At 41.2% G+C, this 16,209-nt stretch overlaps 1 protein-coding gene across 1 annotated transcript in view; it reads right to left on the reverse strand.

Annotated features, from left to right (window-relative positions):
• The window catches only part of LCP1 (lymphocyte cytosolic protein 1), a 97,188-nt gene extending 89,348 nt beyond the window's left edge, over positions 1-7,840 (reverse strand). Inside the window, exon 1 of the mRNA XM_043891921.1 lies at positions 7,820-7,840. The gene's annotated coding sequence lies outside the window, so the exon portion shown is untranslated. The remainder of the gene's footprint in view (positions 1-7,819) is intronic.
• Positions 7,841-16,209: the final 8,369 nt, after the last annotated feature.

Consider the following 16,209-nt stretch of genomic DNA (forward strand, 5'->3'; position numbering starts at 1 on the left):
TAGTCATAGAACCTCAGAGCATGAATATGGAAGGAGGCTTATGGGTGAGGAAACAGGTTCTCAGAAGAAGACCATGGGAGGCAGTGATAGTCTTAGAAACTTTCTAGATGGATAATAACACAGACGACAACCATCCCAACAGGTCTTATGGCTCTTCCTATGGAGACTGAGGATGGAGCTCTCGTAGAGTGACTCAGTAAAGGTATTTCTTATGTAAATTTCACCATCGATCGCACATTCAACAAACACACCCATTCTTTAAAAAACAATGTATAAAAAATCCTATAAAGGGCAATTTACTGTTTTAGGAGACAGGATCTTGATCTTTTCTCTGATTGGGGCTGCGGTACCTCCAGCTTCCTGTACTTCACCCAGACCCCATCAAAAGCCTGCACTTTCTTTCTGGCTTACTTCACTCTGTATAATGGGCTCCAGTTTCATCCATCTCATTAGAACTGATTCAAATGAATTCTTTTTAACGTTTGAGTAATATTCCATGGTGTATATGTACCACAGTTTCCTTATCCATTGGGATGTTTCAAAAGAACAGCATGTATATTATCTATGGTGAAACAGATCACCAGCCCAGGTGGGATGCATGAGACAAGTGCTTGGGCCTGGTGCACTGGGAAGACCCAGAGGAATCGGGTGGAGAGGGAGGTGGGAGGGGGGATCGGGATGGGGAATACGTGTAACTCTATGGCTGATTCATATCAATGTATGACAAAACCCACTGACATGTGAAGTAATTAGCCTCCAACTAATAAAAAAAAAAAAGCCTGCCCTAAGACAGGTTCTATGAGGCACCTGGCAGAGAGGTGCCTGTTCGTCTTTGTGTGGATGTTCCTGAAGGGCAGAGGTCACCTGGGGGGGGCCTAGAGGTCAAGCAGGAGACACAGTCCTCACCTGCATTTCAACCAAAGTCCTTCCCCTCTGAGGCTGCTTCATCCTCCAGCCACAGTTAACTCAAAAATTCTGACCTCTTCATAGAAATACCTTTCACTACTAGAGCAAGTTCTTGAAGCATTCAGTGTTCTAATACTTCCACATGTTATAGAGAACACTTCTCTTTGAAAATGACTTTTTCCTCTTGAAAATAATAAATAAGTAAAATACATTTTTTTTTTTTTTGCCAGACTACATGCCTTGTGGAATCTTAGTTCCCTGACCAGGGATTGAACTTCTATCCCCTACAGTGAAAGCTTAGAGTTTTAACCACTGGATCACCATGGAATTCCCAAAATACATGTATTAAAAACACTTTGGACCAAGAATAATCCTCAGGTGTGGGTCTAAAAATCACAGCTGCTCTAATTCATTACAGCTCCTCTTACAGCTCACAGGACAAGATTAGCAAAACCGGTCCTTCTTGTTCCTAACTAAATAATTCCTACTATGCAAATGGTGGCAAGCCGGATTTGTTACACACGTGGTTCCACTTTCAATCACTGTGGTCTATCGCCTTAGCTCCTCACCAACCCCATCTCCCTTCACTGGGGACATCAAGCGCCTCATAAGTATGTGCTGAGAAGAAGCAGAGACTGAAAGTGAGGAGATGTTTTTTCCTCTTCCCCAAAGGGATCACTTGGGCAAAATGATATGCAAACGTACAAATCCCCTGGAAGCGATCCTTTTCAGTGTAGGGAGTCTGGGTTTGGGAAGTGGGGCTTGGGGCAGAAGGGGATGGTCTGGTTTCCTTAGATGTTGCTGGAAGAAGTGGTGACTAAAAGTATCTCCGGATGGGTCTGATGCAGGTGGTCTGGAGAGTGATGGGGGGGTGCGGGGTTTCTGGGTGCAAGCAAAGTACCCCACCAGCAATGGCATGCAAGGTCTCCATGACGCAGGACAAGGTACCCTCTAATGAGAAGCAGGCGCACAGACTTCCTCTCATGCTATTTGGCGGTTTGCTGAAAATCTCTTGTAGTTACTGAACCTCTTCTCTAAAGCAAGTCTTAAGCAGAGCCATATATTAACATGTCAAACAGATTAAAAGGGTGGTTTCTTTGCTTGGAATAGAAGTGGAGGGAAGAATAAACCCCCATAATCTGTCTTCCCTAAAGCCCCTGAACAGAGCTGGACACCATATCTCTCCCATTAGAGGGTGTTGGTTCACCTGGAATAACTGGCAGAGGAAATGAAGGAACAGGGTGAGAAAATGAAGGAACAGGGTGTCCTGGGACTCATGGATTTCAATCCTGATATAATGTTTGACATCAAAACACCTGAAAGCTAAGATCCCATGCGCCTTACCGCCAACAAACCAAAGCACAGAAGCAATATTATAACAAATTCAACAGAGACTTTAAAAACGGTCCACATCAAAAAAAAAAAAAAATCTTTAAAAGAAAGCATAAGGCTGGGGTGATTGAGACTGTTGTAAATCTTGAACTGTCAAAAGCAAACTAAACTTGCTGTGTGGTCCTGAAACAAAAGGGATGGTGCTGAGTCCAGCTGTGGTGTAACAAGTGAAAAGTTCTTCACCAACACGGAGCAGATCAAGCACCGTGACAGGTCCAGGCAACCAGCGCTCTTCCCCACCACGGTCCCCACACACAGTTTAAGCCACACAACACTTAGGACAGATGGCATAATATGGCTTCGCTTGTGGCTCAGTGGTAAAGAATCCTCCTGCCAATGCAAGAGACATGAGTATGATCCCTGGGTCAGGAAGATCCCTTGGAGAAGGAAATGGCAACCCACTCCAGTGTTCTTGCCTGGAGAATTCCACAGGCGGAGGAACCTGGCGGGCTGCAATCCATGGGACTGCAAAAGAGTCTGATACAACTTAGCGACTAAACACCACCACCACGTAGGAACAAGGGCATAAGACAGAACGAAAGGTTCGAAAAACCAATCCACCATATTTACTGTTTAAGATCATAAGTTGCTACTTGGCTTAGAATGAAGAATAAGTTCATTACAAAGCATTTCTGCTCACCTATGGCTGTAAATGCTAGAGGTCTACTTTGAGGACTGAACCAGGAGCAAGGAACTTCTACACCTCATGGGAATTGCATGTGCCTTTTGAAGTTTGGTACTAAACCCTAGAAGGTCCCAAGGATTCAGAAGATTGTTCTCCCAAAGTCCAGAGTGCAGATTAGAAAAAAAAAAAAAAACAGAAAAATAATGCTTTCAGAACATCTTTCCCTCTAGCAATTCCAAAGAGGGTCACTCTGCAGCTCTTTGGGCTTTTCCACTTTTGTTTGGCTCACCAGCTGGCCTGGAGGATACCAAGAACAAGGCAGCTTTCATCTCTGGGTCACTGGTTGACAACTCATCATGGATTAGGAGCAGTTCCATCAACGCTGATGGCGACTCACGGACTCAACTCACCTGAGCGACATGGGTCAAGGCTCACCACTGCACTAGGACACTGTCAGGCACGACCTGGCCCATGGTTGCTCCGAAGCCCAGAGGTGTATACAGACCAATGGCAGAACAGAGGGCCGGCCCTGCCTGGAGCATTTGTTAACAATCTGAGAACTGCATACCTCTTTCACCAACATATCAGAGATGTCAGCACACCAAGTGTGGTATTTTATGGATAAATGCCCAGGAGTCACCCTTGAACCCTCCAAATTTAACTTCAGTTAACATCAACTATAATCACATAAAGCAGGGACAACACAGATGGGAAACCTGAGCCATTTGTTTTTAACCACTAGCATCTAATGAGAACTCAACTCTACCCTGCAAGAACTTAAGTCCTTGACCCAGTTCTCTCTTTAAATCCTCACAATATGCTGAGTCAGGCACCATTTTACCCCAGTTTTACAGGTGAAGAAACCACAGGAGCTTAGAAGGGTTGAGTAGCTGGATCAAGGGCACAGAGCTATCAAGCGGCAGCCAGGGATCTGAACCCAGCAGAGCTGAGCTATGCTGCTTTTGGTTGACACTTGATACAGATAACAGAATTTTCAATTAACATGAGAACTCTGGGGTAAGATACAACATAAAATCAACACTCAGACGAGTCCCTTCCACATGGTAAGTAACCACCATCGCCATTTCATCACTCACAGAATGAAAGACAATGCTTAGTCAATTTAACGTTAAGGAAACAAATATTATTTACCTTTTTCTGGTGAAGGACACAATAATGCAACATATACGGATACCTAATATCATCTGAAGGGCTTCCCAGGTGGCTCAGTGGTAAAGAATCTGCATGCCAATTCCGGAACAGTAGGAGACACGGGTTCACTCCCTGGGTCAGGAAGATCCCCTGGAGAAGGAAATGGCAACCCACTCCAGTATTCCTGCCTGGAAAACCCCATGGACAGAGGAGCCTCACAGGCTACAGTCCCTGGGGTCGCCAAAAGTCAGGCACGACTGAGCATGCGTGCAACACATGCACGCACACACAATATCAGCAGGTCACAGATAGTCTAAAACAATCACTGAAACTAAGGAAATACAGAACTATTTCTGAGTATTCCAGGTAGTGTGAATAAATAACATTATTCTACCTGAGCAATGTAATAAAAAACGTTTAAAAATTTAAAAACTTCAAGTTGTCATAACTATATATAAATAAAGCCTTTGAAAACATTTAAAATGTCATTTTAATGTCTAAAATTATAAAGCTTCCCAATGAATCACCTGTTGTTTTTATAGAGTTTTAAGTTGAGCACCTAGCAAAGAGCTTTACGCATAATTTCCAAGAAATCATTCTGGAATGAATGGCTGAATTCATGAATGTGCTTTTAAAACAGATAGACATTGTTCTTTCATTATGTTTGGGTTTTTTTTTTTTAAATTCTGTAATGCAGGTTGTATGACCTTCCCTTATTAATAATTTTTTTGAAAAAAAAATCCCAGGACTATCATCCTAAAAGACAACAAGAAAAAACTAAATAACTGGTTAAAAATTAATTAAGAACAAAAATGAAGTTTTTGCTTGTGCAACAAGATGTGTTTGTGTTAGTGTGTGTTAGTCGTTCAGTCACATCCAACTCTTTGCAACCCCATGGACTGCAGCCCACCAGTCTCCTCCGTCCATGGGATTTTCTGGAAAAAAATACTGGAGTGGATTGCCATTTCCTTCTTCAGGGGTTCTTCCCCATCCAGGAATTGAACCCAGGTCTCCCACATTGCAAGCAGACTCTTTACCATGAGATAGGAGAGGTTTTTGAAAAAAGAAGCTACTTTAAAATATCTTTATTAACATTTAAGAAAATACAAAATTGTTCTGTATGAAGCAGAATGAAAGAACATGAAACAAAAGTATATGTTTAAGCCACTGTGACTGATAAAAGAGTAAAGACATTGTTTAGTATATATATAAAACTCAGGTCAAGAAAATACCTCTTTCTCAAAAGCATTTTTGAGCCTTGGCTTACCTTGGAGACTTAATGGTTTACCCAATGTGCCCTCAAAATTAACTATTCATTTTTCAAAAGAACTTCTAAGAATTAACATGAGCATGAACATAAAAAAATCACTGCAGTTATTTCCATAAAGTAAAATGCTAAATTAAATTTACGCTGACCAAACTATTTCATAAACCTCCATTCCTTTTTAAAAGGAAAACAAATTAACAGAGCCTTAGACAGAAAACAGTGAAAATTTCTACCAACAGTTTCTACACCATTCCAACAAAGCTGAGTCTTTTCACCAATAGCAAATCTGAGATCACCCAAATATCCCCCACTCATTAGAAAAATCAATAGCACTACCTGCAGGGTGCACAAGGTTGCTTGTGCATAAGGCTTTTATCTCATTTTTAGCAACATTTTTTAAAAAAATGCAGGATGTACACAGCCTTGGCACTCACCATTACCTTGGCCTCCTGAATACAATCTGTTAAAAGTGTTGTGGTTCAGTTTGACAAGCTTCATCGCACAGTTCTGCCAAATTGCAAAGCTAATGGGACAATCAAAGGCTGCCTGTACTCTACATCAGGTAAAGGAAGCCTTTAAAATCAAAGAGGGAGTTGTATTATTTAAAGAGACATGATTATTTAAACAAAAACAAGGAGAAAAGGAGATTGAGGCAGCAATACTCTCCAAAATTTTTTAAATTAATAAATCAAATAAAAATAATAAAAGAACCCAAATTGAATGTAATGTCTACTTTCTAAATCTGGCCTGCACTTGTACATCATTTCCATAGATAAAGCATATAATTTGTGTTAGAAAAACTGATATATATATATATGTATATATATATACACACACATAACACCAAGCCATGAATTTAATTTTCATAATCACAATCTCATTTGCCTAAACGTTCCATGCTAAGTAACAGAAGTAGGAAGCAGTGGAAGACAAAATATTCACACCTCTGGAGGTTACATATTAATCAGCCCTAGTTTCTGCCTGGTATTTGCTAGAAGAAATCTGCAGGCAATGAAGCCTGATGCCTGATTGCATGCGTGACAAAGCATTTTTTAAAAAACTATTGATGAGCATATCGCTTTGATTTTTGACAATTGCAATCCTAAGCATAAAATTCAAAGGCCAAGCACTGGTGGGTAAAACTTAATCTCAGTAGTTCTTGCAGTTGAAACAACTTTTATGAGGACAGAGGGGGTTAAAAGTGAAAGCGTTAGTCTCTCAGTCAAGTCCAACTCTTTGGGACCCCATGGACTCTAGCCCACCAGCTCATCTGCCAATGGGATTCTCCAGGCAAGAACACTGGAGTGGGTAGCCATTCCCTTCTCCAGGGGATCTTCCTGACCGAGGGATGGAACCCATGTCTCCTGCGTTGCAGGCAGATTCTTCACTATCTGAACCACCAGGGAAGCCCCAAGAAGGTAGGAACCCGACTCTATCTATTGGAACATAAACCTTTTTTATGGGTAAAAATATAAACATCTTTCACACTTACAAAATATGCACAACACATATTACTTGAGGTAAAATCTAGCAAATCAGATTTGCTTGCTGTCAACTCTCTTATCTTTCTGAGAAGCTAACTGATCTATGCAGTGGACACAGACAAAAATGGAATAAATTCATGGTCTGGGGCAGCAGTGTAATTGGGACATAGCTATTTTAAAATTAAAAGAAACCACATGCAAAGGAAAACAAAGTGCAGAATATTTCCCAGAATTTGATTAAATACTTTTTTACCTTTCCACTTTTTTTTTTTTTTTATTGACTGTTTAAAAATATATGCTTGTTCCTACGAAGAAAAAGGAAGACTTGGTTAGGGAGTAAATCTTGAAAGATCCCTAAAGTTACGAAGATTTACACACAAGTCTCATCTTCCCACAACTGTTACTAAAGTTCCTACACTTATAAAATAAAGCACAACAAAACACAAGACTAGAAGGAAGCTCTATCTACTTTACTTTCTGAGTCGGGATTCACACATCTAGCTAATGAATTTTCTCTCTCACACTTTCTCCCTCAAATCTGCAAAGAGACGTATGCACATACATGCAAACACACACGATGTATCGATCACTATACATACAGGTTCATCAACACCATGACAGAGGACACAAATCACGATATGAATCAGGATAAATAACAAGAGCAGTGAGAAATGGGTTTCTTTCAAAGCCCGCTCGATCCTTTATACCCTATTTCTTTCTACACGTTTCATCTTCAGCGAAGAACTTTAAAGGATCAGGAAGACAAAACAGGTTGCATTAAAAGAAGAGAAACAGAATGCTCGCTATTCGGGAGCCCTGCAAAATCAGCCAGGCGACTAAAGCTGCGCCCAAGTGCAGGACGAAAGAACACCAGCCCGGACCCCAGATACCCGAGTTAAACATCTTGCAAGTGAGAAAAGTAAATACATGATAGTGGTCACTGTCATTAAGAATAAAAGCAGTAATAACGATTGTCACCACGGGGTTCCGTACAGCAGGTGCACGTGGAGCGGGCTTCTCCTGCAGCCCCGCACAGCGGCCGACGAAGGCGAGAGGGCTCCGCGCGCCGCCTGGTGGGGCGGGACCAGCTGAGCGGGGCTCCGCGGGCGGGTGCGCGCCCCGCCCGGCCCCGCCCTCCCCTCCTGCGCCTGCGCGCCCGGCGGACGGGCCGTGGGTATTGGCTTCTGGTTGCTAGGAGACTTGTCCGCTTAGCCCCACCTGGCCCGCGGGTGAAGGTGACCTGGGTGCTTTCTTTCGGGACAGCATCCCGCCGGAAGACCTGCGACCTCACTTCACCTTAACCTGCCTCCGTTCCCAGGAAGAGGAGATTAAAAAACGAAAAGCTGGTTGTTTTGAAAAGCAGCTGATTGCCCGAAAGGATAGCGTAGGGGTCCAACGTTTCCAAGCACCTCTTCCAAAAATAAGAACGGGAAATTACCAGCATCAAGTGGGACGTACTACCAGGAAACAGATCGTGAATGCTTGCGTGCCAAGTCATCTTTGGAAGGATATAAAGCAGGCCATTTGAGCTCCGGAGAGTACCCGTCTAGACTGTCAACGGAATAGCCATGTGCCAGGCTCTTTGATACTGTCCCGACGAAGCACACAATATTTGGCTCGATCTTAAGGCATCATTTCTAAACAGTACTAATCGGGACTGGGGCTGTAGAAAATCTCATTATGCTGAAGGCATTTTATTTGGGGGTTAAATAGTTATGGCCCAACTAGTGATTGAATTTAAAGTAAGTCATTATTACAGAAAGAAAACAACTTTTTGGTGAAGAGTTAGATATTGTGGATTTTCAGAGGCCATGGAGGGACTTCCTCACCTTTTTTGACCAAAAACTCTTCCCAAATTTATAAATTTATAACATTTTGGAGGTAGGAGAAAAAAATGAATGTCGTTTCTACCATTCTGGAAAAGCAGTATTTACTAGCTGAAATTAACACTGCCAGATTGAATTTTTGGTTAACACATGAAATTTTAAGATGGTCCTGATTGGTAATAGTCTATATATTTTTAAATTTTGTGTTAATTATAAGCCAGAATTTTATCTAGATTCTTTCTAGAAGGCTTAAGGAATTGTTTTTCTTACCCTCTTTTTCTTTTATAGGAATTCTGCTTGGACTCAGTATAGTATTAGCACAGAATGATTTTCATTAGGATTTAATCTGGATTCGAATGAATTTTTCAGCAACAATTGAAACATATTCAAAAACTTTTTAAGTTCTTCACCCACAGCTGTGACAAATAGTACTTATTATTAAAATGCAAAAACACCCACAACTTCTTCGAAGACCTTTACCTCCAAATCTCCCTAAGCTGTCTTTATGTCAGAAGAAAGTCCATGCAGGTATGTATATTAATCAGATATGTTGCTAGCTTTTTTTGTTTGTTTTTCATAGAATTTTCTCAACCTGCACAGTTCAGCATCACAGTAAAGACACTCATTGGGGACTTCCCTGGTGGTCTAGTAGCTAAGACTCCAAGTTGATAATGCAGGGCCTCCAGGGTTTGATGCCTGGTCTGGGAACTAGGTCCCACATGTTGCAGCAGCCAAATAAATAAATATAAATATAAAGACACTCACTAACGACTACATCTTACAGATTTTTGTGTAGTATGGTAACATCTAATTCATTCTACAAATACAGTTGATTCTCATTTTTTGTGGATTCTGTAGGAGTGAATTTACCTAACTGCTAGAATTCATTTGTAATCCCCAACCCAGAACATTGTACTACGCTTTGTCTTTTTAACTCCAAAATATATCATGAAGAACACTTTGGAGCAGTATATGGAGCTCTTTCTCTCTCCTTTTATAATAGTGAGACTGTGTGCTTCAAGAGGGTGTATATGGTAATTCTTGGATACACCCAGGGCAGTGAAAGCATACATATTCCCAAAAGTGGTGGGAAAAGGATACTGCTCTGCCTTCTTGTTTTAGCTCCTATAAACAACTGCCACCTTTCCAGTCTAAATAGTGCCATAATTTCTGAATTCTGTACTTTTGGTTAGTGATTTAATTGTCCAAAATAGCCCCCAAGTATAGTACAAGAAGGCTATGTTGTACCTTCCAGAGAGAACATATGCTTTAGATAATCTTCCTTTAGGCCCGAGTTACAGTGTTGTTGGCTGAGAGTTCAGTGTTGATGAATCAACAATCTAAAGTGTCTTTAAATAGGAACATATATAAAACAAGGTTGTGTGTATTGATTGGTTGCTGATAATGTTGAGATCAGAGGCTTGCAAGAACCTGACCCTGTATTTTCCCAAGAAGTAATAGCTCAGTGTTGGATAATTCAGTGCTCACTGAGACTGGAGAACAGAACTGCCCTGAATCATGAGAATTGACTGTATTTATAAGCACAGTGCTAAGAACTGGAGATATAATAGTGAGTAAAACGAACTCTGCCAATTCTCTTTATTAGTTACCCTTTGGTGAGATCCAACAATCATATAATTAAATGTGAAACTACCCTGTGATAAATGCTATGAAGTAAAGGAGAGCCACTTATGATTATAACTTTATATAATACTCTTAATCCTCTATTTCTGTATATGGTATATACTGACTCCTTACTTATAAGCAATGATAAAATTAGCATACATCCTTTTCTTCCCCCTTTTCATTCTATCACCTGATTTTAGTTGATTATATTATTTCAGTGTCAATATATATAAGCATATTAAAATATGCTTAGTCTGTAACTTGATGTTCAGTGCTAAATCCTGTTGCATGGCCATAAAAGATGTGTGAATCAATACACCTATGTTATATACAATTTTCTTTCCCACATTTCCTACCTACTTTTGTTATATCATTTCTATATATTTCTACAGTGTTTTATATTTCTGCATTTACAATCTGTTCTATAATAATAATACCCAGTTATATAGATATACTGCTCACTACCAGTTCTTTGGCTGTAGTTTTCCATTTATTTTCTGTTGAAGTTCATAATCTAGCAGAGTTTCTCACTATTGCCATTTTGAGCTGGATAATTCTTTTTGTGGTGGGGATGGGGGTTGGTTGGGGTAGAGCAGGGATGGACCATCTTGCTTTGGCAACTCGGATAGTTAATGACCTTGACATTATTAATCTTATGTCCCCAAAGGCTCTTGGCAGAGTGCTTTGCATGTAATAGGTGTTCAAAATACTTGCTGAATGAGTGAATGAATAAATACCTAAAATGTCTGAAGTACGATTTATAAAAATCAGTAATCAAGTATTGAAATAAAATTGAAATAAATATTATGATTTGCATACAACACTAAATGCTATAGAGAATTAATGACATCAATCTGGTCCCTGTCTTTCGGGACTTTTCAAGACCTTTCATTAAACTCTATTGTATGTATTGATATGCATACAATGAGAACCTAAAATAACAATACAAAGCAGCATAGAATTTATGTCCAATTAATGGTACAGACAGCAGCAGTTCATAAATGTGAGAAACCCTGGGGCAGCAATGGGGTATGAGCTAAGACTTGAGAAATTCATAAAAGTGAAGTGAAATATGTTTAATTATAGAGGAGATTGGTATAGTTTTTGATGGCAGAGGAGTTTATTGGAAAAGAAGAATTTTAACATTCTAAAAGAAAAAAAGAAATCATGGGGAAATGTATCCAGAAATAGGAAAGTCTGAATTGAGAAGACAGGTATCATCTTAACTGGGGAGATTTCCCTAAGCAACTCTTCTTGTTGCATCCAGTCAGAGTCCTTTCCTTTATGGTCCTAGAGTATCCCCAACCTACCCACTACTGACCTCTTGTTCTCTAATATAACTGTTTACCTGCCTAGTAGTATCTGTTGCTCAGTTGTTTCCGACTCTTTGCAACCCCATGGACCATAGCCCACCAGCCTCCTCTGTCCATGGGATTTCCCAGGCAAGAAGACTGGTTGTTTAGTCACTAAGTCGTGTCCGGCTATTTTCTGACCGCATGGACTGTATCCCTCTAGTCTCCTCTATCCATGGTATTTTCCAGGCAAGAATACTGGAGTGAGTTGCCATTTCCTTCTTTAGGGGATCTTCCTGATCCAGCAATCGAACCTGAGTCTACTGCATTGGCAGGCAGATTCTTTATGACTGTACCACCTGGGAAGCCCATTTTCTATATTAAAGTGCAAGACCTTTGATGGTAGTAAGATTTCTGCTGTGTAATTGTACTCTCAGCACTGTGTGTACAGCCAGCACATGTGAAAAAGTGAAAAAGTGTTTGTCTCTCAGTTCTGTCCAGCTCTTTGCAAACCCGTGGACTATAGCCCACCAGGCTCCTCTGTCCATGGGATTCTCCAGGCAAGAATATTGGAGTGGGTAACCATTCCCTTTTCCAGGGTATCTTCCAGACCCAGGGATCGAACCCAGGTGTCCTACCTTGCAGGTGGATTCTTCACTGTCTGAGGAGGGGTTAAATCTTTGTTGAATTAATTAATAAGAACAATAAGTATGGGTTGTGTTAATCAAGAAAGATGGATTGTATTGGGTTGGTAATATCTTACAGAAAAATCCTGAATTTTAGCTATCCAATATACGGTTTAAGGTAGACTTTGAAAGAAGAAAATGATTTTTTTTCCATTTATTTTTATTAGTTGGAGGCTAATTACAATACTGTAGTGGTTTTTGCCATACATTGACATGAATTAGCCATGGATTTACATGTATTCCCCATCCCGATCCCCCCTCCCACCTCCCTCTCCACCCGATCCCTCTGGGTCTTCCCAGTGCACCAGGCCCGAGCATTTGTCTCATGCATCCAACCTGAGCTGGTGATCTGTTTCACCATAGATAATATACATGTTTTGATGCTGTTCTCTCAAAACATCCCGCCCTCGCCTTCTCCCACAGAGTCCAAAAGTCTGTTCTGTACATCTGTGTCTCTTTTTCTGTTTTGCATATAGGGTTATCATTACCAGCTTTCTAAATTCCATATATATGCGTTAGTATACTGTGTTGGTCTTTATCTTTCTGGCTTACTTCACTCTGTATAATGGGCTCCAGTTTCATCCATCTCATTGGAACTGATTCAAATGAATTCTTTTTAATGGCTGAGTAATATTCCATGGTATATATGTACCACAGCTTCCTTATCCATTCGTCTGCTGATGGGCATCTAGGTTGCTTCCATGTCCTGGCTATTATAAACAGTGCTGCGATGAACATTGGGGTGCACATGTCTCTTTCAGATCTGGTTTCCTCAGTGTGTATTCCCAGAAGTGGGATTGCTGGGTCATATGGTAGTTCTGTTTTCAGTTTTTTTAAGAAATCTCTACACTGTTCTCCATAGCGGCTGTACTAGTTTGCATTCCCACCAACAGTGTAAGAGGGTTCCCTTTTCTCCACACCCTCTCCAGCATTTATTGCTTGTAGACTTTTGGATAGCAGCCATTCTGACTGGTGTGTAATGGTACCTCATTGTGGTTTTGATTTGCATTTCTCTAATAATGAGTGATGTTGAGCATCTTTTCATATGTTTGTTAGCCATCTGAATCTCTTCTTTGGAGAAATGTCTGTTTAGTTCTTTGGCCCACTTTTTGATTGGGTCATTTATTTTTCTGGAATTGTTTGGGACTCTCTGGGTTTCTTGGACCTGTGTAACTATTTCCTTCCCCATTTTAGGGAAGTTTTCAGCTATTATCTGCTCGAGTATTTTCTCATGGCCTTTCATTTTGTCTTCTTCTTCTGGGACTCCTATGATTCAAATGTTGGGGCATTTCACATTGTCCCAGAGGTCCCTGAAGTTGTCCTCAGTTCTTTTGATTCTTTTTTCCTCTCTGCTTCATTTATCTCCACCATTTTATCTTCTACCTCACTTATCCTATCTTCTCTCTCTGTTATTCTACTGTTGGTTCCCTCCAGAGTGTTTTTGATCTCATTTATTGCATTATTCATTTTTAATTGACTCTTTTATTTCTTCGAGGTCCTTATTAAACATTTCTTGCATCTTCTCAATCTTTGTCTCCCGGCTATTTATCTGTAACTCCATTTTGTTTTCAAGATTTTGGATCATTTTTATTATCATTATTCTAAATTCTTTTTCAGGTAGATTCCCTATCTCCTCCTCTTTTGTTTGACTTGGTGGGCATTTTTCATGTTCCTTTACCTGTTGGGTATTTCTTTGCCTTTTCATCTTGTTTAGATTGCTGTGTCTGGAGTGGGCTTTCTGTATTCTGGTGGTCTGTGGTTCCTTTTTATTGTGGAGGTTTCACCCAGTGGGTGAGATTGGACCATTGGCTTGTCAAGGTTTCCTGGTTAGGGAAGCTTGCGTCCGTGTTCTGGTGCATGGAACTGGATTTCTTCTCTCTGGAGTGCAATGGAGTGTCCAGTAATGAGTTTTGAGATGGGTCTATGTGTTAGGTGTGACTTTGGGCTGCCTGTATGTTGATGCTCAGGGCTATGTTCCTGTTGCTGGAGAATTTGCGTGGTATGTCTTACTCTGGAACTTATTGGTTCTTTGGTGGTGGTTGGTTTCAGTGTAGGTATGGAGGCTTTTGGGTGATCTCTTATTACTTAATGCTCCCTGTAGTCAGGAGTTCTCTGGTGTTCTCAGGTTTTGGGCTTAAGTCTCCTGCCTCTGGATTTCAGTCTTTTTCTTCCAGTAGTCTCAAGACTTCTCCAACCATACAGCACTGATAATAAAACTTCTAGGTTAATGGTGAGAAGATTCTCCACCGTGAGGGACACCCAGAGAGGTTCACAGAGTTACATGAAGAAGAGGAGAAGAAGGGAGATAGAGATGAGCAGGAGGAGAAAAAGCGGGACTCAAGAGGAGAGAGACAGATCTACACTGTTCTTTTTTCCCTAAGTGTTCTCTGTAGCCCAGACACCCACAGAGATTCACAGAATTGGATTGGGAAGAGAAGGGGAAAGGAGGAAATAGAGCTAATCTGAGGGAGAAAACGGAGAGTCAAAAGTGGGAGAGAGTAATGAACACACTCCTGAGTAAAAATGGGTACTGAATATTGGATTCTTAAATGTCTGATATTGATATCAAATACTGAAAAACAAAGATTAAAAATCTAGAGTAGAGGTTAGACTCTTAAAAATACAATATTAAAAACAAAAACAAAAAATTTTAGAAATATATATGAAGTTTGATTTAAAAATAGGGCCTCTTTTTTTTTGCAAGGTTATAGTGAAATGAAAATGAAAATTAAAGAGTAATAGAGGAGTAATAGAGGACTTTAAAAGAAAATAAGAGAAAAAAATTAAAAAAGAAAAAAATTTTTTTTCTAATTAAAAAAATAGTAAAAATATATGAAAATGAAAATGAAAGTTAAGGAGTAATGGAGGAGTAATAGGGAATTTTAAAAGAAAACAAAAGAAAAAAATTCAAAAAAAGAAAAATAATTTTTTTTAATTAAAAAAAAAGTAAAAATATATCTAGGAATTTCTCTGTAGCTGTTGCAGTCAGTGTGGGTTCGGTTCAGTTTCAGATAGCTCCTCATTCCAGCTTACGCTTCTCGATATCTATAGGCCCCTTCTGGTGTAGTCGGTGTTACCTACAGGGATTTTAATCTGTTGCACCGGTCACTTCTGAAGCGGTTCCCTTTGTTTATTTGGCTTCTGTTTGCCGGTCTGTTCAGTGTCTAATTCCCGCCCTGACACAGGCGGGCGGAGGTGGTCTCTTGTTTAGTTTCGCTTGTTCAGTCGCGCTGCGGGGAGGGAGGGGCGCTGCAGACAAATATCACTGGAGTGTGTGGGGAGCACTCGCAGTGTTCCGGCCACACTGGGTTTGCCCCGCTCACGGGTGTGTGCTCTCCCCGTCTACACTGCTCAGGCTCCCCGCTGCTCTATATGGAGCGGGCCCTGCGTTGCATGCGGTTCCAGTTCTCGGGTACTCCACAAAAGCGTGGACTTGGTTGGGCCTGCGTTTTGTGCCTTCCCTGCCCGAGCAACTCAGGCCGCCAGGAGCTTGACGGGCGCACTCTCCCCGGGTGCGGCGCGCCTTCTCCCCTCCGCGGTCCCAGCCTCAGTTTCCATGTGCGCCAGTCTGGTGCGTGCGCCTTGTGTCTGTTCTCAGGAGCTGCCCTCTAGCCGCGACCCTCCTGGCTGATGTCGACCGTCCAGAATCTCAGGAAGTTTTTGGTTAGAAACTGGGAGCCTGTTTGCAGTTTGGTAGGGGTGCTGTCTCTGGGGCCGAGTTTGCCCCTTTCCCCTCCCCCCTGCCTCCTGCCTCCGGCGGGGATGGGCTGGTCCTCAGCCGGCTAGCTCTTCTCTGGACTTGCTCAGGCCTTTTGTTCTGAGAACTGCCGGCAGTGTGTTCGGGCTGGTTAATTTTCTCTCTCTCTCTTGCCATCTCACAGTTTAAGTTGCTATCTCACGTTAGCTCCCTCCGATTGCCCTCAGGGCATTCGGGCCCAGTCCTTACCCTAAGC

The sequence above is a fragment of the Cervus elaphus genome, chromosome 30 (assembly GCF_910594005.1).
Source record: "Cervus elaphus chromosome 30, mCerEla1.1, whole genome shotgun sequence".
Lineage (NCBI taxonomy): Eukaryota > Metazoa > Chordata > Mammalia > Artiodactyla > Cervidae > Cervus > Cervus elaphus.